This window comes from Acomys russatus, chromosome 20 (assembly GCF_903995435.1).
Source record: "Acomys russatus chromosome 20, mAcoRus1.1, whole genome shotgun sequence".
Taxonomy (NCBI): Eukaryota; Metazoa; Chordata; class Mammalia; order Rodentia; family Muridae; genus Acomys; species Acomys russatus.
Genome location: NC_067156.1, coordinates 50,995,609 through 51,022,424, shown reverse-complemented (window position 1 = coordinate 51,022,424; position 26,816 = coordinate 50,995,609). Strand labels below are relative to the sequence as shown.

General features: G+C 44.4%; 1 protein-coding gene across 1 annotated transcript in view; it reads left to right on the top strand.

Annotated features, from left to right (window-relative positions):
• Atp8b1 (ATPase phospholipid transporting 8B1) overlaps positions 1 to 26,816 on the top strand; it is a 128,503-nt gene that overhangs the window by 22,873 nt on the left and 78,814 nt on the right. The window lies entirely within an intron of this gene.

The following is a 26,816-nucleotide window of genomic DNA, read 5'->3' as shown; positions in this document are numbered from 1 at the left end:
GGGGAGTCTTGGCTGCATCCTTTGTAACCACTTCCTGAACCCATACTGTCCAGTAAGTAAGACTTGTGTGGTGAAGTGTTATTATGTGTGTAGCCACTAGCCACACGCGGCTGCCAACCCGTTGAAATGTGCCAATGCAACCGAGAAATTGGCTTTTAACCGAGGCTCTGCTAATTATATTAGCCTAATCCCACGTGGCTGGTGGCTACTGTTTTGGACAATACCACAGGATGTGCAGCAAGAGAGCTTATGAAGACCTAGAACTTACATCTAGATGATTCTAGAATCGGGTGAACATGTCACTACCACTTTTCTAGCCCCCCCCCCCCCCCAGGTTCTGAGGTACCTGTTCTGACACTCTCCCAGATGGCCTAGTCTTTTGGTGCTTTTGGCATTAAAGCTGGTTCCCTGCTGCCCTACTGATAAAGTCTAGCATCTCCTTAAGACCGTTCATCATATGCTTCAGCTGTCTCCTACCTCCTTGTCCATAGCGTTCCCCAACACCCTCAAGCTCCCATGACTTGGAAAGACTCTCAGTTCCAAGAAGAAGGGATGTATGGTTTCCCTTCTAGACCTTTGCAAGCGCTGTGCCTGCTGTCCGAAGTGCCTGTCTCTCTGTCCCCCTGGCTGGTTCCCGTGTGCTCATCTCAGTTCAGATCTCATCCCTGTGGCACCTCTGCTGAGACTTCTTGAGTTTTTCTAGGGCTGATTCTAGAGGTGGAATAATCCCTGTCTTAACTATTAGCCCTTGTTTATTTACTCACATTTTCCCAGCTACACAAGAGCTTCTCAGGAGGGTGGTTTGAGAGCCAGTAGCATCTGCAACATGTGAGGGCTTCCCCAACAGGGGTGTTCCCAGGCTCAAACCCTGAACTCCTGAACCCAAGTGACTAAGGGTAAAGAGTCTATCAACTTAACACTTAAAGGCCTTCCATTGGATTCTGAGGCACTCAAGCCTTTGAGAACCATTGGCCTTGTCTGCTGCTAAGCTCTCCCCCTCCCATGAAGGCAGGGACTATGATGTCCAGTTTGCTGCCCTACCCCTAGCCAAGCACAAATAGCCTGGATGAGAGGAATAGATAGTTAGGTGCTCACAAACACATGTAGGCAGAGAGTCTGTTATTTTTATCAGCTTCTCTGGTCTGGATCTTTTTTTTAATGTTGAAATAAACGTTAATCCTGTCCTCTATTCTCTAGCAATGGCAAACATGACTAACTTTTAATATATATAATATATTATATAATACATATATATTTTTGAGGCAGTGTGGTGGTCCTGGCTGAGCCTGGAAATAGTAAGTTCCAAGATAGCCTGGGATCCATAGTGAGACCCTGTGTCAAAAACAAATGCCAGCCAGGTCCACATAGCAAGTTCCAGGCCACCTAGAGACACACAGTGAGGCTCTGTCTTAAAAGGCAAACAAATAAAATAAATTTCTTTTTTAACTTAAAATAAATAAAATGTACAGATACCTAGAAACAAATATCTAAAATCATCACGAGGTAATATATGCATAATATAAAATCAATCACTTAAAAATTTTAAAGATTTTATTTTATTGTTTTATGTGTATGGGTGTTTTGCTGGCTTGCATGTCTGTTTACCACTTATGTATGATGCCAAAAGAGGCCCGGAGAGGGTGTTGGGCCCCCTGGAACAGATGGTTGTGAGCTGCCATGTTGGTGCTGAGAATTGAACCCGGGTCCTCTATAAGAATAGCCAGTGTGCTCTTTGTTGCTCAGCCGTCTCTCTGATTGATCCCCACGTAAATAACTGTAAGTGTGCGACTCAGTGATAATAAGCGTGAACTGTATCCGCAGAGCAGCTTCTCTGTCCTTCCCTCGGTCCTCAACAGCCACCATTCTGTCATTCTACTTTCCAACCCAGAGTTTGGCCTCTCTGGATCCTCATGGGGGTGGAGTCTGCAGTATCTGCCCTCTGGTGATTGGCTTGCGTCTTCAGGTTTGCCTGCGTTACAGCTTGTGCAGGGAAACTCCTTTTTGAGACTGAATTTCATTGCACATTCCCTGCATTTTCAGGTAGGCATTTGGTTGCTTCTGTGGTTTAGTTCTCGTGAGCCGCAGTGCTCGGCACATGGGTGTTTGAGTATCTGCTCTAGTTGCTGCTCCCAGGCTTGTGGGTAAATGCCTCCAAGTGGGGCTGCTAGATGACGCGACAGTTCTATGCCTAATTTTTCCCAGGAAAGATCATCTGTTTTCCATACAAGATGGCTATACTCTTTCATATTCCCAGGATCAACGAGCAAGAGCTCCAACTTTTCCACGTCCCCATCAGTGCGTAGTTTCCATTTCTTGGCAGCTAGATACTTGGAAGAGAAAGCTTAATTCAGGATGATGTCAGAGAACGATAAAGGTCTCAGACGGCGTTAAAAACATTTCTTGGCCCAGTGGGGGAAACCCATCTAGTGAGTACCTATTACACATTACACTGTCATAATTGAAAAACAAAGCCAACAGCACTGACTTCGTTGATTTCATCTGATTCTAACAAAATTGAAAACGTTTATAAAATGCATGTAAAAATATGAATGTTCAAATGTTGCCACTAGCCCTGCCATAAATTGGGGAAGTGGAACTCCATCTCGAGAGACTTTATTTTTGGATAATGATCTCATTTTTAGAATGCAGGTCATGGAAAACAGCGGGCATGAATATTCAGGAATCTTCCTTCTTCTCAAGCAGTCTCATTACATTAACCCCTGACTTTAATGGAACCTGAGGTGCTAATTATCTCCAGATAATGAGTTGCATCCTCTGCCAATATCTGGTTTCCATCTTTTAAACAAACAAACAGACAATACTATTTGAGGCCACAAAGCCATAGAATCTGTAACTCATTGTGTTTTGGAAGAACATTCCATCCTCAGGGAGTACTTATGGGTTTGGAGGTTTAAGTAACAGAGCAAGGATATTCCATGTGTTAATAGGGAAAATTGGACTCAAGGAATAAAGCATATTTCCCTGTCTTTGGTATTTGGCCGTGGTGCTGTGGTTCGATGTGAGCAGTTCTGCCTTGTGCTAACTTCAGAATCAGGGGGCATAAGTAGTCTTTTCCTGGACACCACACCCCTCAGTGCATTGTGCTCTTTTAGTGGGAAAATCTACAGATTTGTCAAACTGAAGAATGGATGACATTACCAGCAAACCCCACCGTCACCCACAGGCTTTAGTCATGACTGACCCATCAGTTGTAATTATAGTAACTCACACTGTCATTGATAAGGAACACTAAGGGAAGGGCCACAGGTTTATAGGGTGTGGTGGCCACTTATACAATTTGATACAAGCTACGAAGGAGCTTCAATTGAGAAAACGCTCCCATAAAATCTATCTGTAGGGCATTTTCTTAGTTTGTGATGGATGGGGAGGGACCAGACCATTGTGAATGATGTCATCCCTTGGCTGGTGGTCCTGGGTTCTGTAAGAAAGCAGGCTGAGCAAGCCATGGGAAGCAGCACCCTCCATGGCCTCTGCATCAGCTCCTGCTTCCAGGTTCCTGCCCTGCTTGAGTTCCTGTCCTGACTTCCTTCAGTGATGGACTGCAGTGTGGAAGTATAAGCCAAATAAAGCCCTTCTTCCCCTTTCCACTTTTGATTATGGTGTTTCGTCACAATAGAAACCCTGACTGAGACATAGGCGAATCCTCTGAACTTCTTCCTTAACTTTTCTGTAAATATCAAACAAACGAAATCTGGCCCTCTGGCCCTGCCTCCTAAGTGCTGGGATTAAACACAGGCACCACCACCACCTGGCTCTGGCTTATTGATTTTTTTGTTTTGTTTTTTCCAGACAAGGTTTCTCTGTGTAGCCTTGGCTGTCCTGGACTCACTTTGTAAACCAGGCTGGCCTCAAACTCACATCGATCCTCCTGTCTCTGCCTCCTGAGTCTGGGAATAACGGTGTACACTACCACGCCTAGCTTGGTTTATTGATTTTTATTTTATTTTTAGGTTTTTTTGAGACAGAGTTTCTCTGTGTAGGGCTTATTGATTTTTAAAGGACCGAAAAAGAAAGAAAATAAGGGACAGACAGAGGGAAAGAGAGAGGGGAGAAAGGAAGGGAGGAAGGGGAAGGAGGGAGCCTCATAGAATTGAAATTGGGTGCCGGAAGGGGCTTCAGGCATCTTTTGGAGACACATGGGAACAGAACTCCCCTTATCCTCAGTCCAGGCTCAGGGAGGCCACAGCCCTGCTCCACAGTCTCCTGAACTCAAGATCTCGTGCGGTCACTTTTTAGAATCACTGATTAGGTCAAGAACTCTCATTAACTAGGGAAGTCCAATAGAAAGGGGAAGGTGGTGATCAGAGTGTTCATGGCAGGGGCCTCCTCAGACGTTGCTGGAGCTGGCAATACCTGTTGCTAGGCAGAGACCTAGGATGAGGACTTTTTCCTCTGCCTGTCCTCCAAAGATGTGTTGGTTGGTTTTCCATCCCTAAGGTAACAAAATGCTTCAGGGGGCAGGGTGGGGAGCGCGAGATATTTAATGGAGGGACAGTTTATTTCCGCTCACTTACCTCCATTAATTGGAGCCCGAGACAAGGCCACAGGTCATAGGAAGAGTGTACAGTGGAACCAAAACAGGTCATTCAAGAGCAACTGATGTCATGGTGGATGGAGGAAGGAAGGAGAAATAGAGGGAGAGGGAGGAAGATGAGAGGAAGAGGTGAGAAGGGAAGAGGAGGGAGGCAAAGAAGTGAGCCCCCACCTCCAAAAGGCGCCATCAAATTATGAACATATCAGAGTCCTTGTGAGCTGCTCATTTCCCAGATGCCCACTGGCCGACAGCTAAGCCTTTACTATCTGCCTTTGGGGGATGTTTTAGACCCAAACCATAACATATAGCTACAAGGACAGGAGCCACTGAGACACCAACCTGCCCCCCCTGGTCCCCCTTCTCTGCATTATTCCAGAGTGACTTGTGTTTATGAAAAGACTCAGTTAATTATGATGGCACTATTGTGAATTCATCCGAGCTTTCTTCCACTTAGGTTTCTGGGGCTGATTCACCACACCATCTGGAACCAGGTGTGGTTGTGCATACCTATGACCCCTGCCCTTGAGGAGCTGAGTCAGGAGGATCACAACCCTAAGCCAGCATGGGATACACAAGGAAACCCTATCTCATTAAGTGAAAATCACTAGGAGGGCTCCGGGAATACATTTTAGCTGCTTGGGTTTTTTGTTTAGTTGGTTTTGGCTTTTTGAGAAAGGGTTTCTCTGGGTAGTCTTGACTGTCCTGGACTCACTTTGTAGACCAGGTTGGCCTCGAACTCACAGAGATCCACCTGCCTCTGCCTCCCCGAGTGCTGGGATCACAGGCATGGGTCAGCATGCCTGGATCTCTAGATGTTTATTTTTCTGTGAATTTTTATGTATGACAGAGATTAAGAAAAACCTAATATCCTAGCATCGGCCCCCTTCTTGTTGATGCTAAGGGCTTTAGAATGTTTGCCCTTTCCTAGTGCCTTTGAATTTGGGTGCTGGTGACACAGTGAGAGGGCCTCCTGGTAGCTGTCCTCTGAGTTGGGAAGCATGGGAAAATGGGAGCAAGCAACCTTGAACTGTGGCTGGTTTGGAAAGGGCAGGGCTGGTAGACTGTTCTGAGTCATCCAGATGACTTTCTCCTGGCCTGCTTCTTTTTATGACCACTTTCTATGAGTTTCCAAATATCTGTCAGGGACTAAAGGTTCACTGAATGATCTTTTTGCTATATTTCCTGCATATGAATATTTACTTAGCTGCTGTTATTGCATATATCATATCATAGACCATTCACCACTTTTGATAGAAATGCTTCATAGGGCTAGTGAATCCATATAACACTACTCTATAAGTCCTGGCTCACTTGAACCTTTAAATCAAAGCTAAACTTAAATCACAAGGAAATGTAGGTAAGGACTTCTGTCTTGGAGAACAGAGACGGATGGAAGCAAAATACAGTGGGCTTTATAGATTTCTTTTAAAAGTATTTCGAAAATGGCACAGTGGTGGGTGCATGCCTCTATCCTGAGTGCTACAGAGGCTGAGGCAGGATGACTGAGTGTCCCAAGGTAGCCAGAGCTGCATAGCAGCAAGGCTGTCTCAAAACAAAACAAAACAAAATAAAACAAAACAAAACAAAACAAAAAACAACAAAACTAAGAACATGTTTACAGACATATACTTTCTTTTCAAATAGTTCTTCAAATAGTGACATCTAGTGATTTCCAGAAGTTAACTAGGACAAAGAAAGTTTAGAAGAGTATGTATGATCTGTATTTGTGAAAGAGTTTTGAGGAAAAAAAATCTACATCTCCACCAATGCTCATGTAAAGAAACATTGGAAGGGTGAACAGAGAGTCGGCCTACACACAGAACGTGCAGCAGCCAGAAGCTGGGACGAGGAGGGCCACTTTTCTCTTTGCACACTTTTGGTTTCAGGGAAAATGTTATTGTTCCACGTTTAAAAGATACTCTAAATCAGTGAGAATAGCAAAGGAAGACCCTAAAGCTAAAAACCAAAAGGAAATAAATGAACCTACTTGTAGAGTTGGTGGCACTGTTGCGGGAAGCCATGGAACCTATGGGACATAAGGCTGGCTGCTGTGGGCTGCTAGGGACTGGCCTTGCCATTAGAACCTGGTCCTACTTGGGCTCATTCCTCACCCACCAAGATGTGACGAGCTAAATTCGTCCCTCCTGCCATGTATAGTCACTCCAGCTACCATGTGTTCTTGCCAGGGTGAACCGTAGCCCCCTAAGCCATGAGCCGGAGTAAGCTTTCGCCCTTTGATTGTTTCTGTTGGGTGTTTTTACTAGTTGGGTTTCTATTGCTGCGATAAACACCATGACCAAAAGTATCCTGGGAAGGAAGCAGAGGGTTTATTTCACTTTACAGCTTACAGTCCATCAGGGTGGGAACTCAGGCAAGCAGGAGTCTGGAGGCAGGACCTGAAGCAGAGGCCACAGAGGAATGCTGCTTCCTGGCTTGCTCCTCTCTGACTTGCTCAGCCTGCTTTCTTATACAACTAAGGAGGTAGTACCACCTACAGAGGGTTGGCCCCTGCCACATCAAGCATCGGTCATGAAAGTGTCCCCTCCCCACAGCCTTCCAACAGGCCAATCTGATAAGGCATTTTCTCAGTTGGGATACCCTCTTCCCAGCTTATATGAACTGACAAAACAAACAAACAAGCAAGTAACTATTTAGTCACAGTGGTAAGAAAAATAGCTAAAAAGAAAATTACAAAGAACTCCCAACTGTCTTAGTATATTATGTAGTAATATTTCTAAAGCAATTTGAAAGAAAAAAAAAGTGGATCTATGTTAGTACTGGACAAATGAGGATGGTTTGGGGGAGCCAAACACGGCGGGAGAGGGTTAAAGACATTGTAGAGGTCAATTGGAGTTTAGGTGCAGTTGTGAACTCATTTCTGTAAATACGTTTGCGTAAAAGGCATTCCAAATATTATGCGTGCATACACAAACACATCTGTATATCTGTGTATAGTACTAAACCCTGCCCACCAATGGGTGAAGAAGTAATGGGCACACCTTTCACTGAGACCTTGATATCTATTATCATTTCTCTTTATAAAGAACCAGACACACCTAGAGAAAGGTCAGACTACAAGGCTGGAATGGCTTGTTAGTGTCTGAAAGTGTAGACGTTCTCAGAAAATGACGACAGCCTTTTTTTAGGAAGTATCTTGAAGGGAACCTCTGATGACCCAGCCTGGGTTGGTTGGAACCCAAGTGGGGCCAGAAGAAATTGTAACCCATACGAAAAGGTGGGGAGTTTGTGCATCCATAATGGTGGACAGAGGCTACAGAGATAAAAGGGAAGAAGGGAGGCTGCATCCAGTGTGTGCACCAACCAAGCTGATGAATGTGGAAGGGTGTGAGGGTTGGGAAACCATCCTCTGTAGCCTTTGTAGTAAAGGTTGGCTCAGGGGAGAACCACTGTAAGAGACAATTCTGGAGGCAGAGAGATGGCTCAGTTGTTAAGAGCATGTACTGTTCTTGGAAAGGGCTGAAGTACAGCACTCGTGTCAGGTGATTCAGAACTGTCTGTGACTCCAGCTCTAGGGGTCCTAATGCCCCTAGTGCCACCTTCTGGCTTCTATGGGCACCTGAATAGGTATATGTGGGCGCATATACATACTTGTGCATAAATAAAAATAAAATAATTAAAAGGAAGAATATGGAGCCGGGAAGATGCCTCCATGGTAAAGATGCTCGCCACCAAGGCTGATGACCTGAGCTTGGTCATCCTTTCACCCACGTGGTGAAAGGAGAGAACTGGCTTCTGCAAGCTTTCCTGTGACCTTCATGTGCATACCTATATAAAAATAAATGTAATTTTTAAAGTTTAAAAATAAAATGAAGAAAGGATGTGGGTGTGGCTCAGAGGCAGTGTACTTATTATTTGTTGTCTAGCATAATGGATGTCCTGGGTCTGATTACCAGTACAATGCAAAAAAACAAAAACAAAAACAAAACAAAACAAAACAAAAGAGGCTCAAGCTACTATATTTAAATGTATGTAAAATTAAATATTTGTGCATGTTGTAAGAAAAAAATTACAGATGGGACAATATGGCCAATTGAAAATAGATCTTGTATTGAAGGAAAAAACACTACAAATGGCATTATGAGTACAGGACAAAGCAGAGGTCTTACTAATGTTATTGTTAATGTTGAATTGGCTAAAGCTGACACTTACACCATGTTTATGTAAAAGAAGGTAAGTGACTGCCTGCAAGTGTTTAGGCACAGAAGGCTGTGACTTAACTCTGTAACTTACCCTCAGGTGGTCCAGGGGAGGGATGTGTGAATGCCTATGCATGTGCTGAGAACATCACACAAGGCAGGGCAGCCAGTGTGTGTGTGTGTGTGTGTGTGTGTGTGTGTGTGTGTGTGTGTGTGTGTGTGTGTGGCCAGTGATGATGTGGACCCTGTGTGAAATAGAGAGAGCATCTGGGTACCTGCGAGTCCCATGTAGCTATCTGTCCTGGTAGTAGTGCTCTGTTTCATCACAGCTGGGGCGGCATGAGACTGAAACAGCACCACTGTGGCTCCATGGAGATCCTGGGAGAATGCAGGATCCATTATGGTCTGGAAGCAGTTAGCCACCATCTGCCTCTGCCCACTCTCTGAGGAGCTGGGAGCTAAACGTCCCAGTGGGAGCTGGCCTGCGTAAACAGGTGAGGCGAGCACCTGACTAGGAAGGGTGCCTGGCCTGAGAGCCCCAGATAATGAATTAATCAATCATTAAACATGCAGATAGTCAAGAATGAATTTGATTAAGTCATGGATGTGAAGTTGCCAAGTCATGGGATATGGTATCGAAAAAGTTTTTTTTTTTTTTTTCTCCCTCAGATGGGTAAAAAACATGACCGTCCAGTTTCTTTAAATAAGTCTTTACTCCCCAAATGTCAGCATGGCTATATAATGTATGACTTTTGCTCTGTAAATGGGAGGCTGACCTAATGACAGTTCCTTAAAGCAGTCCCAAAAGGTGTGCACTGTGTGAATATATAAACACATTCAGCCCTGGGTTCCCCAATTTACAATGACACATTGTTGATAAACAACCGGGGGACTATTTTTGTCTGGCCGGTGTAATGTGCCTCAAGCTGGCAAGGTCCATACAGTGTATCATGGCAGAGGTGTCAGATGCAAAGCCAGTTTCTAGTTCTGAAAAATAACACTTTGTCTTTCAAAAAAAAAAAAAAATCCCACAGGAGTTTACTATGCAAAGACACTGACTCTAAGGTGCATTGCTGGTGTTACATGTTAAGTTCTTGAGTCTGGGTTTTGTGACACTTTGTGGCAATCTAAAGAAGGTAGTATTGAATTGTCCCAGGACAGCTTTGTCCCGAGCAGCTGCTCGACTGAAATATTTAATGTCTCTCTCACTGCTAGGGTGACACTTTCCTGCAGCCCGAGCACGCAGGTTACCAGTGAGGCATTCCCTTCGCTATTAATGATTCAACAAGCAAAGGGCCATTTGAGCCCAGTCTGGGCTGTAGTAACTTAGCCATTGTGAAGTGTCAGTTGGCAATGGGTTTGTTTCTCCTGGTGTCAAATCCTCCCATGTAAGAACAGCAAGAGCTAATAATATTTACCGTGCCTTCCTTTGAGTCAAGCTCTAGCTCATGAGCTTCCTGTGCCAATTGTTCGAGTTCATTTCATCTTCTCAATAGCTGGGTGTGATGGTGGATGCAGGCCTGTGCTCAGGAAGCAGAGGCAGGGGCATCCAGGATCATAGGCCAGCCTGGGATAATTAGTGAGCCTGTCAAAAAAGGGAGATATAGCCAGGCGTGGTGGCACACACCTTTAATCCCAGCTCTCAGGAGGCAGAGGCAGGTGGATCGCTGTGAGTTCAAGGCCAGCCTGGTCTACAAGTGAGTCCAGGAAAGCCAAGGCTACACAGAGAAACCCTGTATCGAAAAACAAAAACAAACAAAAAATAAAATTAAATTAAAAAAGGGGAGATATGGGGGTTGGGAAGAGGGAAAGGAGGAGAGAGATGGAGATGGGGGAGGGAGGGAGGGGGAGAGAGAGAGAGAGAGAGAGGGAGAGAGAGAGAGAGAGAGAGAGAAAGGATAGTATGATTTTGTTCATTTTAGAGATGGGAAATGGAGGGTAGTTATGTTTATTTTCTTGGGACCCCACAGCTTTCTGGAGCCTGTGTTTGTTTGTTTTGTTTGTTTGCTCAGGATCTATAATAATGACCCTGGAAAATAAAAAAGCTTAGATGTGGTTCCAGATTCAGCCTCCTAACTACTGCCTGTGTGACCTTGAAGAATCTATGGAGTCCCTTCTCAGCTTCAGTCTGCTCATCTTTAAGTTGGAATGAGAGGGATTATTTATTTATTTATTCATTTATTTATTCCTTTTGGGTTACAGCATCACATTTTAAAAATATTTTTATTTAATTAATTAATTTTTCAGATTACATCTCAATTGTTTTGCCTTACTTGTATCGTCCTATTCCTCCCTCCTTTCCTCCCACTTTCACTCTATTCTCTTCCTCTAGGTCTGTGACCGAAGGGGACCTCATCTCCCACCATCAGGTCACAGCCTATCAAGTCCCATCTTGGTAGCCTGCTTATTTTTTTTTTTTTTTCTGAGTGTTACCAAGCCTCCCCACCAAAGGAAAGTGGTCAAGTATGGGGCACCAGAGTTCATGTCAGAGTCAGTTCCCGCTCTCCACACAACTGTGGAGAATGTCCTGTCCATTGACTAGATCCGGGTAGGGGTTTGATGCTTACTGCATGTATTGTCCTTGGTTGGTGCCATAGTTTGAGCAGAATCCTTGGGTGCATTTCCACCTATCATGATGTTCTTCTTGTAGGTTTCTAGGACCCTCTGGATCTTTCTATTTCCCCATTCTCCCATACTTCTCTTACCTAGAGTCCCAATAGGAAGTCCTCACATCTATCCCAATCTCCTGGTAAGTGAAGATTTTCAATGGACATCCCTTTTGGGCAAGTGTCCAATTATAAGTCAGTATATACCACGTGAGTCTTTCTGTGTCTAGGTTAGCTCACTCTAGATGATCATTTCTAGTTCTATCCATTTATCCGCAAATTTTGGGATTTCCTTGCTTTTAATAGCTGAGTAGTATTCCATGGTGTAAATGATAGTGATCATTTAAATCTCACATTCGGGGTGAATTTACTGTGATAGAAAGTGGATCAGAAGCCGGGCGTGGTGGCACACACCTTTAATCCCAGCACTCGGGAGGCAGAAGCAGGCGGATCGCTGTGAGTTTGAGGCCAGCCTGATCTACAAAGTGAGTCCAGGACAGCCAAGGCAAACACAGAGAAACCCTGTCTCAAAAAACCAAAAAGGAAGGAAAGAAGGAAGAAAAAGAAAGAAAGAACGAACGAACAAGCAGAATGTGAAGTGAAGTGAATCTTAAACCAAAAATTAATCACGTACAAAACTGAGGCAATGCAGAAAGTTCCAGCTGGTCCAAAGAGCACACGGGCTTCCTGGGAACTGTATGGCTGGGGTAGCCTTGGCTCTGCTCGCAAGCACTGCTGCTTCCTGTGACGTGTACGCTGGCCCACTTTTAAAAAGAGAGAACCTTCTTTTAGCTCTTTATAAACAGCTCTATTATTATTTAGTACCCGATTTCTGAGAATGGTGTGTTTCACTGCGTACAGGAAGATGTCAGACATGAAGAAAATTAAAAATAATCAGTGTCTGCCCTCCCTTATTCATGGCCATGGCCGGTGCTGTTTCATTTGTGCTGTGCCTCTCTACCCACTTTCTCCCTTCCCCCTAAGCAAACTCAGTCCATGCCTCCTCCTGTTTAATCTGGTTTCGAAATTCGGCATGTTTCACTTTTTCATACCTTGATGCAACCATGAAAGATCGCTTGCTAAGCAGACTTTGAGGAAAGCAAAACTCCAACTCAACTAATTAGGTCACTAGCTGTAGCTTCTGCCTGCTGCTGCGGGAGTGACCATGTTTTGTCTCTTTTCATTGGGACCTTCTGAGGGCTTCACCCGTTTGCCATCTGGAAGTTGGTTTGCATAGGGCATGTACAGAGCTCACAGCATGACGACAGCTTGGACTGAGATTCCCCAGACCTGGTTGGTTAGTTTTCTCTGGATATCAAGAGCTCCCAGAACAGGGGTGCAACGTTGAATTCTGAGCTCAAAGGTCTATTTGGCGGTTCTTTACTAATGTCTTCTGTGTGTCAGATACTGCTCAGCGGAGTAGAGACAGTGCAGAGAATCCAATGAAAGCTATTGCTTTTCAATGGTATCAACTGCACAAGGGATTTAGTGGGAGGGGAGACCTTTCATAAGGAGTGAAGTGCACTATAAAGGCTACTGCTTGATTTTCTGTTTTTGCTCAAAAATGACCACATATTCTAAGTTTACAATAGTAAGAGAAAACATTACAAACTCTCGCTCTCTCTCTCTCTCTCTCTCTCTCTCTCTCTCTCTCTCTCTCTCTCTCTCTCTCTCTCTCTCTCTCTCTCTCTCTCCTCTCTCTTCTTTTTCTCTCTTTGTTTTTGTTTTTTTGAGACAGAGTTTCTCTATGTAGCCTTGGCTGTCCTGGACTCACTTTGTAGACTAGGCTGGCCTCGAACGCCTGCTTCTGCCTCCCTCCCTGAATGCTGAGATTAAAGGTGTGTGCCACCACGCCTGGCGGTATCATGTCTTTCTTACTCTTTGATTATGTCCATCACTTGGTAGTACTGATGGATATAATCACTCACAGAGTAGGTGTCTGGGCCCCATGTTCTATGTATTCTGTTAGTTTCCCATGGGGTCAAGGTTGAGCTTCCCAAGGACCCTACAGAGCGAGCCGCACGTCTCATTCTCTACATAATCAGCTGGAGGCGTACTAAGGATATTTTGCCCTAAGTCCTACAGTTGACTAAGTAGAGAATCAGACATTCTAGATCCTGCCTGGCCCTTGCCTGTGTCTAGATCCTTCCCTAATTGGGTAATAGTGGGATCAGATCAGCGTGGCTCTTAGTCTTAGGCTGTGACAAGCACAGTACAAGAAAGCAGAGACCTGACTAGGTGCAGAATTGTTCGCATGTGACTGACAAGCCATTACGTGGGGACCTGAGGAACCAGAAAAGGAATTGAAGAGCTTTGTTGCCCTTTGAGAGTCCCTGTGGGTGGTCCGAGGGTAGCCAGAGTCAGGCTGTACCCTGCAGTAGGCATGGCTGAACAGATATTGTCTCTCCAGGTTGTTAATGCAGATGTGAAACTATGAGTTCCCGTAACGGAGGACAACAGAAGTGGGCTGTCTGTATAGCTTTTAGACAGTACTCAGATTTCACAGACTCCCGCTTGACATTGGTAGCCGTTTCTTGAGAATCATTGACTTTGACTTCAAAATATGTCTAATTTAAACCATTCTGAATGATTCTTAAGGTATTTTAAGTTAATTTCAAATTATAGGTAGCTTTCAAAATCTTTAAATCTCCACATGATATGGGGGAGCTGCAGAGAGCCACCACACACTTGTTCTTTTGTGGTAAGATGTAGTCTATAAAACAGCTAGGAAGTCTTCAGGGTGCAGAAGGAGGACAGCAAGGGTAGGTTCTGTGCATGGAGTCGGGTGTCAGGCAGGACTGTGGTACTACACAGGCCTGTGAGGTAGCTTCCATTGTCACCCAAACAGCAGCTTTGGGTCTTAGCTGGATGGACTGCTCACTGACAAATAAACCCAGAAAGCAGTTGCTATGGCTGCAGTTTGAAAGGATGCAATCATGAGTTTGGCCACAATCTCCTAACGTGCTTTTTGTTTGTTTTGTTTTGTTTTTTTGAGACAGAGTCTCTCTGTGTTAGCCTTAGCTGTCCTGGACTCGCTTTGTAGACCAGGCTGGTCTTGAACTCACAGTGCTCCACCTACCTCTGCCTCCTGAGTGTTGGGATCAAAGATGTGAGCCACCACATCCGGGTCCTTAAGTGCTTTTAAAACATGTTTTGAAAATATCTTAACTAGCTCTGTGTGTGTGTGTGTGTGTGTGTGTGTGTGTGTGTGTGTGTGTGTATAAGTGTGAAGTGAAGTTTAAATCCATGAGACATTGGAAGGCTTTTCCAGCAGTTTCCTTGAGTTACATAGGATGCAGTCACCTTGGATTTATTCCTGGATCCTATATCTTTTTACAAAGAATACTTAAATTCATTATTCCTGAGACTCTTCTGTTTCCTTCTTTTTACTTTTTGAGTCAGGGTCACATATAGTCAGTTATGTAAAATGGCTCTGAACTTGCTGTATATAGCCAACGCTGGCCTTGCACTCTTGATCCCCCTGCATTCACTTCTGGAGTGCAGGAACTGTAGGTATACAGCCAACTGTCTTCTTTATAGTCTTGGCTGGTTGTTTTTTTTTTTTTTCAAAGACAGGGTTTCTCTGTGCAACCCTGGCTGCCCTAGAACTCACTTTATAGACCAGGCTGGCTTCGAACTCAGAGATCCACCTGCCTCTGGCTCCTGAGTGCTGGGATCAGACAAGTGCACCATGACCGTCCAGCTTTCTTTATATTCTTTTTTTTTTTTTTAAGATTTATTTATTTATTATTAGGTATACAATGCTCTGCCTGCATGTACACCTGCAGGCTAGAAGAGGGCATCAGATCACATTATAGATGGTTGTGAGCCACCATGTGGTTGCTGGGAATTGAACTCAGGACCTCTGGAAGAGCAGACAGCGCCCTTAACCTCTGAGCCATCTCTCCAGCCCCTCTTTATATTCTTATACTAACTCCATTTTCTTCTTTGCTTTCAAAAAAGGACTCTGTGCAATCAGAAGGTTTATTTACTGAAATATCAAGTTCAGGCCAATTAGAGTTGCTTCTTGTTAAAATATATTCCTGATACTTTAAAAGAATAATTGTTTTTAAAAAGATTTATTTCTTTCATGTGTATGGCTATTTTGCTCATATGCGTGTCTATGCACCACACGCATGCCTGGTATTCTCAGAGGTCAGAAGAGGACCTCTGACTCCCTGGAACTAGAAATACGGACAGTTGTGAGCTGTAACAGGAGTGCTGCTGTTCGTACCCACGGCCTTTGCAAGAAAAAGTGCTCTTAATCCCTCAGCCCAGCTCCCTAGCACTGACTTTTTTTTTTTTTTAATAGATGACTTGGGATTTTCACATCAGAGTAGAGATGGGTGAACAGTTATTCTGTTGGCAGGAAAGCACAGACCTCTAGACAGTCTTGCCATAGCCTGCTCCCTTCCAGACCTACACACAATGATAACGAGCTGTGTTTCCTAAATTAAATAAAGGCCACTACATACCTTCACCAAAATCAGATTCATCTGGGGAGAGGGGCAATATTTTAAGTAGTTTCACATTATACAATATTGTAAAAATATAATAGTATTAATAATACTAGGATCAACGTTCTGAATCATTTTAGGATAGCAAGAGTGTTAAAGAAATGACTTTTTTTTATTGTTTTAGTCCGTATACATTCAAGAAAGTTATTTTGACCTAACCCAGCTGATTTGTATCTGTATCTGTATCATCTGTGTGTGTCTGTGTGTGGCATGTGGAAGAAGGACAACAAAACTCAATCATATTGTGAATGATATACAGTTTACTTCAGAGTTTAAAACCCCGAGTCTTCTCCCTGTACCGCTGGGTACTGCTATATCAAAGCCAGACCTTCATTGCTCCATATAATTACTTCCCCAAAGAAACACACAGAAATTTAAAAAGGATGAGGATTTTAATTGAGAGGAAGAATTACCACAGTAGAAGAAAGTTCTAGAATAAACTTGCTTTTTTTTTTTTTTTTTTTGCCCCCCTGTGACTATGTGTTCTAAGAAGTGGAATAGAAAACTGAATCATTTGGCACATCTTTGAGAGCCCCAAATATTTGGAAGTCATTTTAACAAATATTGGCTGGTTTTATGGGTGTATATTTTCTCTGAAAATGCAAATCAGAATGTGTGTCTATGCAAGCTCTGCATTTGTCGTCTGGATTTCAGTAACCAGTCATTATTTGCACTAAATATTATTTTTTCCTTTATTTCCTACAAATAACACTTCTAAGGGGGAACCATGTTTCATCACCCATTAACATTAATTAAAAGAGAGAGAAGAAAGCACTGTCACTTAGGTCTCATCGTAGCATTAGAAGAGCTGGCAGCATTTCCACCTGTGTACACAGCCATGGAGGAAGTAGACTTCCAATCCACAGATGCAGAATGGCAAATCTTTAGTACTAACATCCTCTGCTAGTAGGAATTAAATAATTTTTAAAAGCTCCTTAAAGTCAGAAGCCACATCCTGGAGCGCTCTCTCTCTCTCTCTCTCTCTCTCTGTCTCTGTGTGTGTGTGTGTGTCTGTGTGTCTGTGTGTGTGTTTGTGAGGGCCTCTGAGAAGTAGTCAGCTGAGTGACTTCAACAATGAAAGTGCAGCATCTCAGTTCTCAAGGCCGGGGAGCTGGTACACCCCTGATGTTCCATTGGCCTGTGGTAGCATCGGTCCAATCTTCACAACTGTACTTTGTATCTGTCTATCTCAGTTCAGCCAATATTGGGTCACCTCCCACTGTCATGACCTCATCTTACCTAATTACATCTGTTACAGCCCTATTTCTTTTTCTTTTGTTCTTTGTTCATTTTAGGTTATTTTTGTGACAGGGTCTGGTGTGCTCAGGCTAAGGACTCCAGTGTGCATTAAAAAGATAAGTTTGCTTTAGCGGCTTGCTCATTTGAGGAGCCTTATACATTGTTGAAGCTAAGCAGCAACTGTAGCAGAAACACCTTCCCAAGCACAGTGAAGAGAACACTCCAGGGGGCTTGTGTGTGCCTATGCACGGGCCTATGAAACATCTCACATCCCTTGATATTCCTCCTCCTCCCTCAGTTCCCAACAGGTAAACCCTTGAGTGGGGAAATGGGAAAGTGTCTGGGTCACTAGGAAGCATTTTTACCTCTAACATAGACACAGCCCGTGTGTCTCTGGTTTGTTTGTCTTCCCAGCTATAAAGTAGATTAATTATATTTTATTTAGCTTACTCCAAAGTGGTATCATTAGGTACAATTAAAGCCTCAAATGTAGTGGTTAAAATCATAGGCTCTGACAAGGAACTGAACACCATGATCAACTATATGCCCTTGAGCAAAGACTTGGCCGTCTTGTAATGTTAGTTCCTTGTCTGTAAACTGGGGCCACTAATTTTGATCCTTTCCAAATGAAATAAGATAATTCATGTCAACCACATTGTGGAGTCTGGTGCATGGACTGTGTAACCGGCCCTGTGAAAGTGCTCAATACTTCCTCATAGGAGAATATCAGGAGCTTCAGAAGCCCCCTCTCAGAAGTGTTACCAGAACTCTTCAGTCTATCAGGCACAGAGGAGACACTTAGAAACATTCCTGTTAGCTGCTCAAAACCCGAAAGCCAGAATAAAATTGCTAGGGGACTCTGCAGCTCTTTCAAATTCAAGTACTTCTGAGGGGCATGCGAAGTCCGAGCTGTGTGTTTGCAGAGTGGTGAGGTGCAGAAGTTAGGCTGTGAATTCTGCTGCTGTGCAGAAGCACTTGTAATCCAAGCTGAGTCAGATACAGCAGAGGAGATGGCGGTGCTGATCAGATGTGGCCCTCATCCCCTACGCTTCTGGATGTGGAGTATGTGTAGGTGCTAACTTTTGGTGTAAGAGAGAAGTGAGGTTCACAGAGACCCATGGACGGCTCTCAGAGGTGTCAAGTACATCCATGATTGTGCTTGCTCTGTTCATCAGTGGCCATTTAAGTTCTGAGCTATGCGGATCTCTATTTTCAGTTGAATCCAGTTTTGAATATGAGTCACTAAAGGAAGTTGGGTGGGATCACTAAGGGAAAAAATGGTAATTCTGTATGTGTATGAGGGGGGAGGGGAAGAGAGGCAGTCGCCAGCTACCTTGTAAAGATAATTTTTATTGGGGGGCGGGGGGCGGAGGGAGATGTACAGAAGTGCCATGGTATATGTGTGGAGCATACAGGACAGTAGGAGCCTTTCTCCTTCCACATGTGGGTCCTGGGAATGGAATTCAGACTATCAGGCTTGAAGGCTAGTACCTTTACCCACTGAGCCCCCAATTTTTGTGGTATTTAACAAATAAACACTAGGCTAGCTGCCCAGTGAGCCCCAGCGATGTGCTGCCTCTGCCTCTCCAATGGGATCAACTTTATCGTCACCTTTGTCACGGGACCTGTTAGGCACTCAAGATCGGTTGGTAGTGAGCACAGCACAGCACGGCCAGCCATTGAGTGGAGGTCGATGGCTTAGGATCTCCATTGTTGTGTGGACCAGCAAGGTCTCAGGGAGGAACAGCTGGTTCCGACTTGATAGCTGGTCCAAAACAGAGCACAAAGTTGGGTATTTTTTTCCTCCCTCCCTCCCTGACCTGCAAGCCAGCCATGCTCTGAGCACGGAAGCCATCTTGTTAATCTCTTCCACTATTGTTTCTCCTTTGGTAGTTGTTTGCAGTGAGGATGATGCTAAGATAGTTTGGGCAAGCATAATCCTGATATCCTGAGAGAACATTTTAGTTCTAGTTCTCCTAGAACGGCACTGGAGAGACTGAGGGTTTGGGGAGCAAACAGACCTGGTTGAAACTGATGTAACGCTGGAGACAGCAACTAGCTTCCTGCCCCACATGTATCATTCAAAAAGATAAAGTCATGGGACACGATCTGGGGCTGTACCTTTCCTCCCATTTAATACTAGAAAGCATTTCCTGTATTTCAACTGTTATAAATTTTAATGACTACATGGAAATGACGAAAGTGTCTAACCCCTGTCCTTTCCCAAGGAGCTTTTGGTTATTAATGTTTTCTGAGAGAAGGGGAGACATTGTCTTCAGTGGGACCTGTAAACAGTCTGACACCTATGACCATGCAAGCAACCCTAAGTAAACCGAGTCACACACCTCAAAAGATGTGAAAATAGAAGAGGGGCTGGCTAGGAAGAGCCACAAGAGAGGGTAATGGGAGGTCAATATGATTAAAGTATATTATATACCTATATGAAAAATATAATGAAACTCATTATTATATATGATTAATATATACTAATTAAAAAAAGAAAAATGCTGGGAGCTGGAGAGATGCCTCAGCAGTCAAGAGTGTGCAGAGGACCTGCCCTCGGTTCCCAGCATCCATGTTGAGCAGGTCACAATTGCCTCTAACTCCAGCTCTAGAGGGGTCCACCACCTCTAGCCTCCGTGGGCATCTGTACTCACATCCTAGCTGACTTTCAAGTTGTATCTATTCCTGTTTTTCCACTAACAATAAATATTTTACTCGAGTTGAGGTTTTTTTTTATTATTAATTTTAACTGTTAGGAAAGTTTCTGAGTGGTATCCTTGGCCCAAATATATCCTTATCATTCTTGATAAAAGAATGTTGCATTGTTTTATGTAAAGAATGCATAGATTTCCTTCCCCACCACCCCCACCCCTTGATTTTTTTTTTTTTTTTTGAGACAGGGTTTCTTTGTGTAGCCTTGGTTGTCCTGGACTTGCTTTGTAGACCAGGCTGGCCTCTAACGCACAAAGATCCCCCTGCCTCTGCCTCTGCCTCTGCCTCCCATGGTGTGCTGCAATTACAGGCATGGGCCACCATGTCCCTGCTTCAAATGCAGATTTCTAAGTGAGTAGCCCAGTATGAATGTGTGTGTGTGTGTGTGTGTGTGTGTGTGTGAGAGAGAGAGAGAGAGAGAGAGAGAGAGAGAGAGAGAGAGAGTGTTCAGTCCCTCCCTGGGCCAGCCCTAGACACCATCAGTATAAAGCGGCGTCTTTTGTGTCCGCCAGCTTGACTTCCTGTCATTACTAGTGAGAATAATCTTTTCCTGGTCTGTTTGTTACTCCTGTGTACACACCACATCTGCCCTTTTATTGAAACAAGCTGTTCCTGTTGAGCCTGGATGCAGAGTGTACGCGCTCTCTGTGCAGATAGAAAGTGTTACTGCTTATGCTCTGGAAACCTGTGCCAAGGATTACGTCTCTCTGTTGCACTCGTAGCTACGGCTTCAAACATCACAGCTTCACCTTCCCCCGGAGGTTTTCCTTCCCCAATTACAACCTCCCTTGGACTTTCTATTATTGAAACATGAATATAATTTTAGAACCTAATTTCAGTGGCAATAGTAATGCATTTTAAAAAATGAAGCTATTTTGTGCTTAGCTAGAAGGACAAAGTTTAAAAAAAAAAAAAACAAAACTAAAAACTAAAAACCAACCAAACAAAAAAAAACCCAAAGATTTTCTCCTGATAATTTTTATCATTTATTACAAAATTACACCCTGGATTGAGGCTGAGTCTCCAAAATCAACATCTGAGAGAATTTTAACACCATTGCCTTCTGGGAAAGCAGGTCTAGTCTTTTGTATACTTTCCCTCCAGAGTTTTCCAGACAAAGGAATGGAGGCCCCACCCTGTCTTGATTTTAAACACATTTTTTTTCGTAGCTGCCACTGCCCTAATTCGGGCCTTATCCGCTTTTGTTACAATCAACTTCCCACACTGAACACTGCAGCCAATCGCTGCTGCACAAGTAATTAGGACTAATTATTAACAGTAAGACTGTTTTGCAGATGAAAAATCTGGGACCAGGAACTGTTCAGGTTCCTGTGGCTTGAGCTGCCGCCGCCCCCACCCTCAGTCTTGACAGCTGGTAGCTGAGAGGATCACATTCCTCCCCTTCCCAGACACCATCAGTGCTGCAGGCAGTCCTGGAGTGAGGCATTACCAAGGCCAGGAGGGCTGCGGCTGTGAAAGTTGACTCCACTCAACCTCTGAGCCTCCTCTGGCTCTTTCCACTGTACTTTCCTGCCTCTGCCTTTGTGTTCTGGTTCTTCCTCATTCCTAAAACTCCTCCTGTTCCTTCTCCTTCCCACCCTCAGCACTTCTGGGACTCTCATATTATCCATCTGTAAAATATTGAGGAAGTAACCGCCCAGTGTGTAGGGAAAAGGGAAAGCATTTTACACTCGGGCCTGTAGGTTGGAAAGATTGATACTTTTTTTTTTAAAGATTTTTTTTGTTATTTATACAGTATTCTGCCCCCAAGTGTGTCTGCATGCCAGAAGTGGGCACCAGATCTCATTGAGGATGATTATGAGCCACCATGTGGTTGCTGGGAATTGAACTCAGGACTTTTGGAAGAACAGACAGTGCTCTTAACCTCTGAGCCATACAAATTTTGTTAAGTCTCTTGTTTCCTTTACCTAGGCCCTTTTGTGCCCCACGATGCTCTATGCAGGTTTGACTCTCGAATTTCTCTCAGAGGCCCATGTGTGGAAGGCTCTGTCCCCAGCCTGTGGCAATACTGGGAATTTGTTGAACCTTTAGGAAGTGGAACAGTGCAGAAGGAAGTTAGGTCCTTGTACTCATGTCCTGAAAGGGATGTTGGAACCCCCACTCTCTTTCTGTCTTGTCTTTTCCACTTCCTAGCTGCCCGGAAGTGAAGGAGCTTCCTCTGCCATGTATTGCTGCTAGTTCTAGCCCATCATGGGCCCAAAAGAAACAAACTAATCGTTTGTGAATTGAAGCAACTCTTTCATCTTTCTAAGTTGATTGTCTCAGGCTTTTTGTCATAGTAACAGAATGCTGACTGACAGTTGAGACTTGGAGTCCTTGAGTGGTAGAGACTTTCCAGTATTTCCTGGACAGGGCTTAAATTGCAGTGACTGTACCCTGCTACACTGTGTCGCATGTGTCACTGTCTAGGTCTGTGTAGGTGAGGACTGAAGTCCAAACGACCTTATCACTAATGAGCCCAGTAACCTTTGGCAAGTTACTTGGCATTGCACTTAACTCATTGCTAGAGAGACAGAGCTAATGCCTAGTCAAGTGCCTTAGATCTTTTCCACCACAACTGGAGGAGCCAATATGTGGGAGAGGAAACGCTCAATGCTCAGGGGGTGCCCAAGAGGAATCATCAATATAAGGCTATAGAGAGGAACCAATGACAGAACTGGACAAAGAATCCTCCCACTTTACCCAGGGGATGAAGACAACCTGTTTTCTCTGAAAGGCCTGAGTGTACAGGGTTTCCACACCCCCTTTCCCATGGCTGTGAGTCAGGATGGGAGTAGAAAATTCAATCAGATCAGGGATGGGCTTCTGAGCAATGAGATGGGGCTCCAGCACAGAGAAGCCTTTTATCCTGCGTGAGGATCGCAGGTGGATTATCCCGGCAGCGGTTATGCAATGGTGCCTGTGTTTTATGTTAGCCAGCTCAGCTTTTAGGTTCTTAGGCTTTGGCTTGGAGAGAACATAAATGCAATCAGTGTGCTGGGAACTGTAGTCAGATTGCTTTCCAGGTAGTGTAAAGTTTGATTTTAATCTCTATCTTAGATCTATTTTATTATCATTGCCTCATGTGATTCCTTGTCTAATTATGGCTGTCAACATGCTTGTCAGATTCTCCTTTCAAGAATGTTCGGCATGTTCCAAACACGGTCTAACATGTGCCGGGCTAACCAGAATAAAAAGAGATTGCTACTTCCCTGCGCTTCGCATCACAAGATGAAGGCTTATGATGCTTAGCTCTATTATCTATCTATCTATCATCTATCTATCTTTGGTTCTTCATGACAGAGTTTCTTTGTGTAGCCCTGGCTATCCTGGAGCTCACTCTGTAGACCAGGCTGACCTCAAACTCAAGAGATCTGCCTGCCAGAGTATACCACCATCCCTGCCTGATGCTTGGTTTTCTTTTCTTTTACTTTTTTTGTTTGTTTTGTTTGGGGTTTTTGTTGTTGTTGTTGTTGTTGTTTTCTGAGACAGAGTCTCTCTTTGTATCCTTGGCTGTCCTGGACTTGCTTTATAGACCAGGTAGGCCTCAAACTCACAGTGATCTGCCTGCCTCTGCCCCCCAGGTGCTGGGATTAAAGGCGTGCGCCACCACACCCAGCCTTTTCTTTTAATTTTTGAGACAGGGTTTCTCTGTGTATCCTTGGCTGTCCTGGAACCCGTTTTGTAGACCAGGCTGGCCTCGAACTCACAGAGATCCACTGCCTGCCTCTGCCTCCCGAGTGCTGGGATTATAGGTGGTGCTTGGTTTTAAATGCAACTTACCACAGGCTAGAATCACATGAGAAAGAGAGGTTCAGTTGAATTGTCTAGATCAAGGCCTCTGTACATGTCTGCGAGGGGTTGTCTTGATTGTTAATTCATGTGGATAATGCCTTTCCCTGGGAAAGTGGTCTTGAGCCGTGTAGGACAGGAGAAAGCTAAATGAAAGCAAGTAAGCATGGACCCGTATGGTGTGTGTGGGCGTAATCCTGCCTTGACGTCCCTGAAATAATGGACTGTGACCCAGAATTGTGGGCCACATGAATCCCTTCTTCCTCTAAGCTGCATTTACTCAGTCTGGTGGTTTGAGTAGGAATGAGCCCTTAGACTCATGTGTATGAAGGCTTGGTCCATAGAGAGTGGCAGTATTAGGAGGCATGGCCATGTTGGAGTAGGTGTGGCCTCTTCTTAGAGGAAGTATGTCATTGTAGAGGCAGGCTTTGAGGTGTCTTATGTTCAAGCTATGCCCAGTGTGGCACACTGTCCTTTCTGCTGCCTGTGGATCGAGAAGTAGAAGTCTCAGCTCCTTCTCCAGCACCATGTCTGCCTGCCTGCTGCATTGACAATAATGCACTAAATCTCTGAAACTGTAAGCAGCCCCAACTGAGTGTTTTCCTTTAGAAGGGTTGCCATATACAAACCCTAACTAAGACAGTCAGGGTATTTTATCACAGTGACAGACATGACAGTAATCCAGGACTCTTGTTGGAAATGGCTTGGGAATAATGTTGGCCAGTTAGGCACCCTAGTGGGGAGCTGTGACTATTGAGATCAATAGTATGAATATTCATGGGTGCATGATGTTTTTACTCTCAAATGCAGCCACTTAAGCAAACACAGGTCTACCATCTCCCAGGTTATAGACAAGTGTCTGGTAGCTGAGCTGAATCCTCTGCTTCAAGGTATCTCACAAGGCTACAATGAAGGCGCCATCTTGACCTAGGGTCTCACTTGAAGGCAAGCTTGTTGAAGGTTGTACTTTCAAGTTCACTTGCCTGCTGGCTAACTTCATTTCCTTGGGGATCCTGGCTTTTGCTGCCTGCTGTCACTGCCCACTTCATTCTTCCTCCTGAGCTTCTACACAGAGCACCTTAGCTCCGTCGAAGGCAAGAAGGGGATAGCATTGCCTAGCAAGAAGAAAGGCACTGTTTTTGGAAATGACTTTCAATCGCCTGTAGCCATGTTCTGTTGCTGTGAGGCAAGGTACCATGTCCATCTCCCAGTCATAAAAAAGGGGTGGGCAGCTGCAGGTAGGGGTTATTGGAGACCATCCTAGGCTCTGCATTTTGAGGTAGGATCGATCCTGTTTAGAATAAAGCACATGACCATGAGCATGTGGCACAGGCCAAAGAAATCCACTGTGTATACTTATATGTCATGGTAAGTGTTATGTCAAACAGACAGCATCATTATCCTTGGCAACCAAAAGCAAAAAGAGAAAACCTGTATTTCAGAAATATCCTTTCTGAAGCGTAGTGGCTCATGCCTGGGTCTCAGGACTTGAAAGGTTGAGGGAGGACTGTGCAAGTTGCAAGTTTGAAGCCAATCTGGGCTGCACAGTCAGTTCTAGCCCAGCTAGGCTTGTAGAGTGGGAGTGTCCCTACCGGTCCCCATTTAAGGAAGGAAGGAAGGAAGGAAGGAAGGAAGGAAGGAAGGAAAAGCAAAGAGGAGAGAAAAAGTAAAATATCTTTTTTAAAAAAGCTTTATTAATCTATGAAAAAGACAAGTGAGAGTGGATAAAAATGAATGTTCTGAGTCTCCCTTGCTGAGCTTGGGTCTCCTTGGAAATGAACGAAGTTATACAACAAAGATATTATTGACTGGGGCCATGGGTTCCCATTACTATTATGAATCCACACAGCCCATCCTGGCTAGTACTGGTGAAAGTTGAATTTGGTTTGTGCCTATCTCCCCCCACCCATTTAAATATAGATTTCTGTGATAACATCAGAAATTCCTGTTTTTATTAATTCAGCTCCAGGGTGCTGGAGGCCTGTTGCAAAGGCGAGAATCCTAACCTCTGATGCCTGGGTTCCCTTGTCTCCTCTCCAGCCCCTTCTCCCAGTAAAGGGCGGTGATTTCATTTCTTTATTCACATCATGAGTATTTGGGAGACAGGTGCTCAAGTGCTGTTTGCTAGAGGGGTAACACAGAGCCCCTGCTGTTTATCCCTCCTGCCTTCTGAGCTCTGTGACCTTGATGGCTGGATGATTCACAGAGACACATGGAAAATCTGGAAGGGGGAAAAAAAAGGTCCTGGTACCAGTGAAGCTTCTCGGTCCCTCCTGGTTCCTACCACTCTGCTTGTTTTAGGCACATGTCTTAGTTACTTTTCTATTGCTGTGATATGACACCATGACCAAGGCAACTTATGAAAGAAAGTGTTTCATTTGGGCTTACGGTTTCAGAGGGGCAGAGTCCTTGATGAGGGAGCAAAGGCATGGCGGCAGGAGCAGCTGAGTGTTCATGTCTCCATCTACAAGTGGGAGTCAGTAAGAGGGAGAAAGATACTAGGAATGGCACCCACCCCCCAAAGACTTGCCTCCAGCGACATACCTCCTCCAACAAGGCCATACCTCTTAATTCTTCCCAAACTGTTCTACCAACTTGGGAAAAAGTATTAAAGCATATAACTCTATGGGGGACATTTTCATTCAAACCACCACAGTGGATCTGCAGGTAAGTACAGAGCCTAGTGACAAGCAGAGACTTTTCAGATGAGAGAAAGAAGGCTGTCCATGAGGAAGGCAGGTTTATCTTGGGGTGCTTCCCATGTGAAGAAGATAAGGGAGGCAGAGCCACCCACAGAAAGTCCTGAGTATTTAAGGTACAGGGAAACCTGTTATCTTTCCATTACAGTGATGAAATGCTAACTTATAAGGTAAACAGGCTTATGTAGTGCAGAGTTCTTAGGGCTGAAAGTCACAGTGTTGGGGACTCATGTGATGTCAATGTTCATATCTCAAACAGGAAGCCAGAGAGAGGCTGCGTGGCCCAGACTCAGGCTTTCTCAACAATCGTCTCTAGAGAGTTTTAACCCCAGGCCTTTTTAAGGGCCCAAGGCTCCTACTAGACTAACACTGTTAATGGCCCCCGGCTCTCCCACACCTGGACCCAAGAGGAAATAAAAAAGTGCTCTCTAAACCACAGACAACACCTGGTAGGCTTTGACCACACTGTACATACTAAGGTCCCTCTCTGGGGAAGTGACATGGGGCTGAGAGACTGTGCCCTCTGTGGTTGAGTT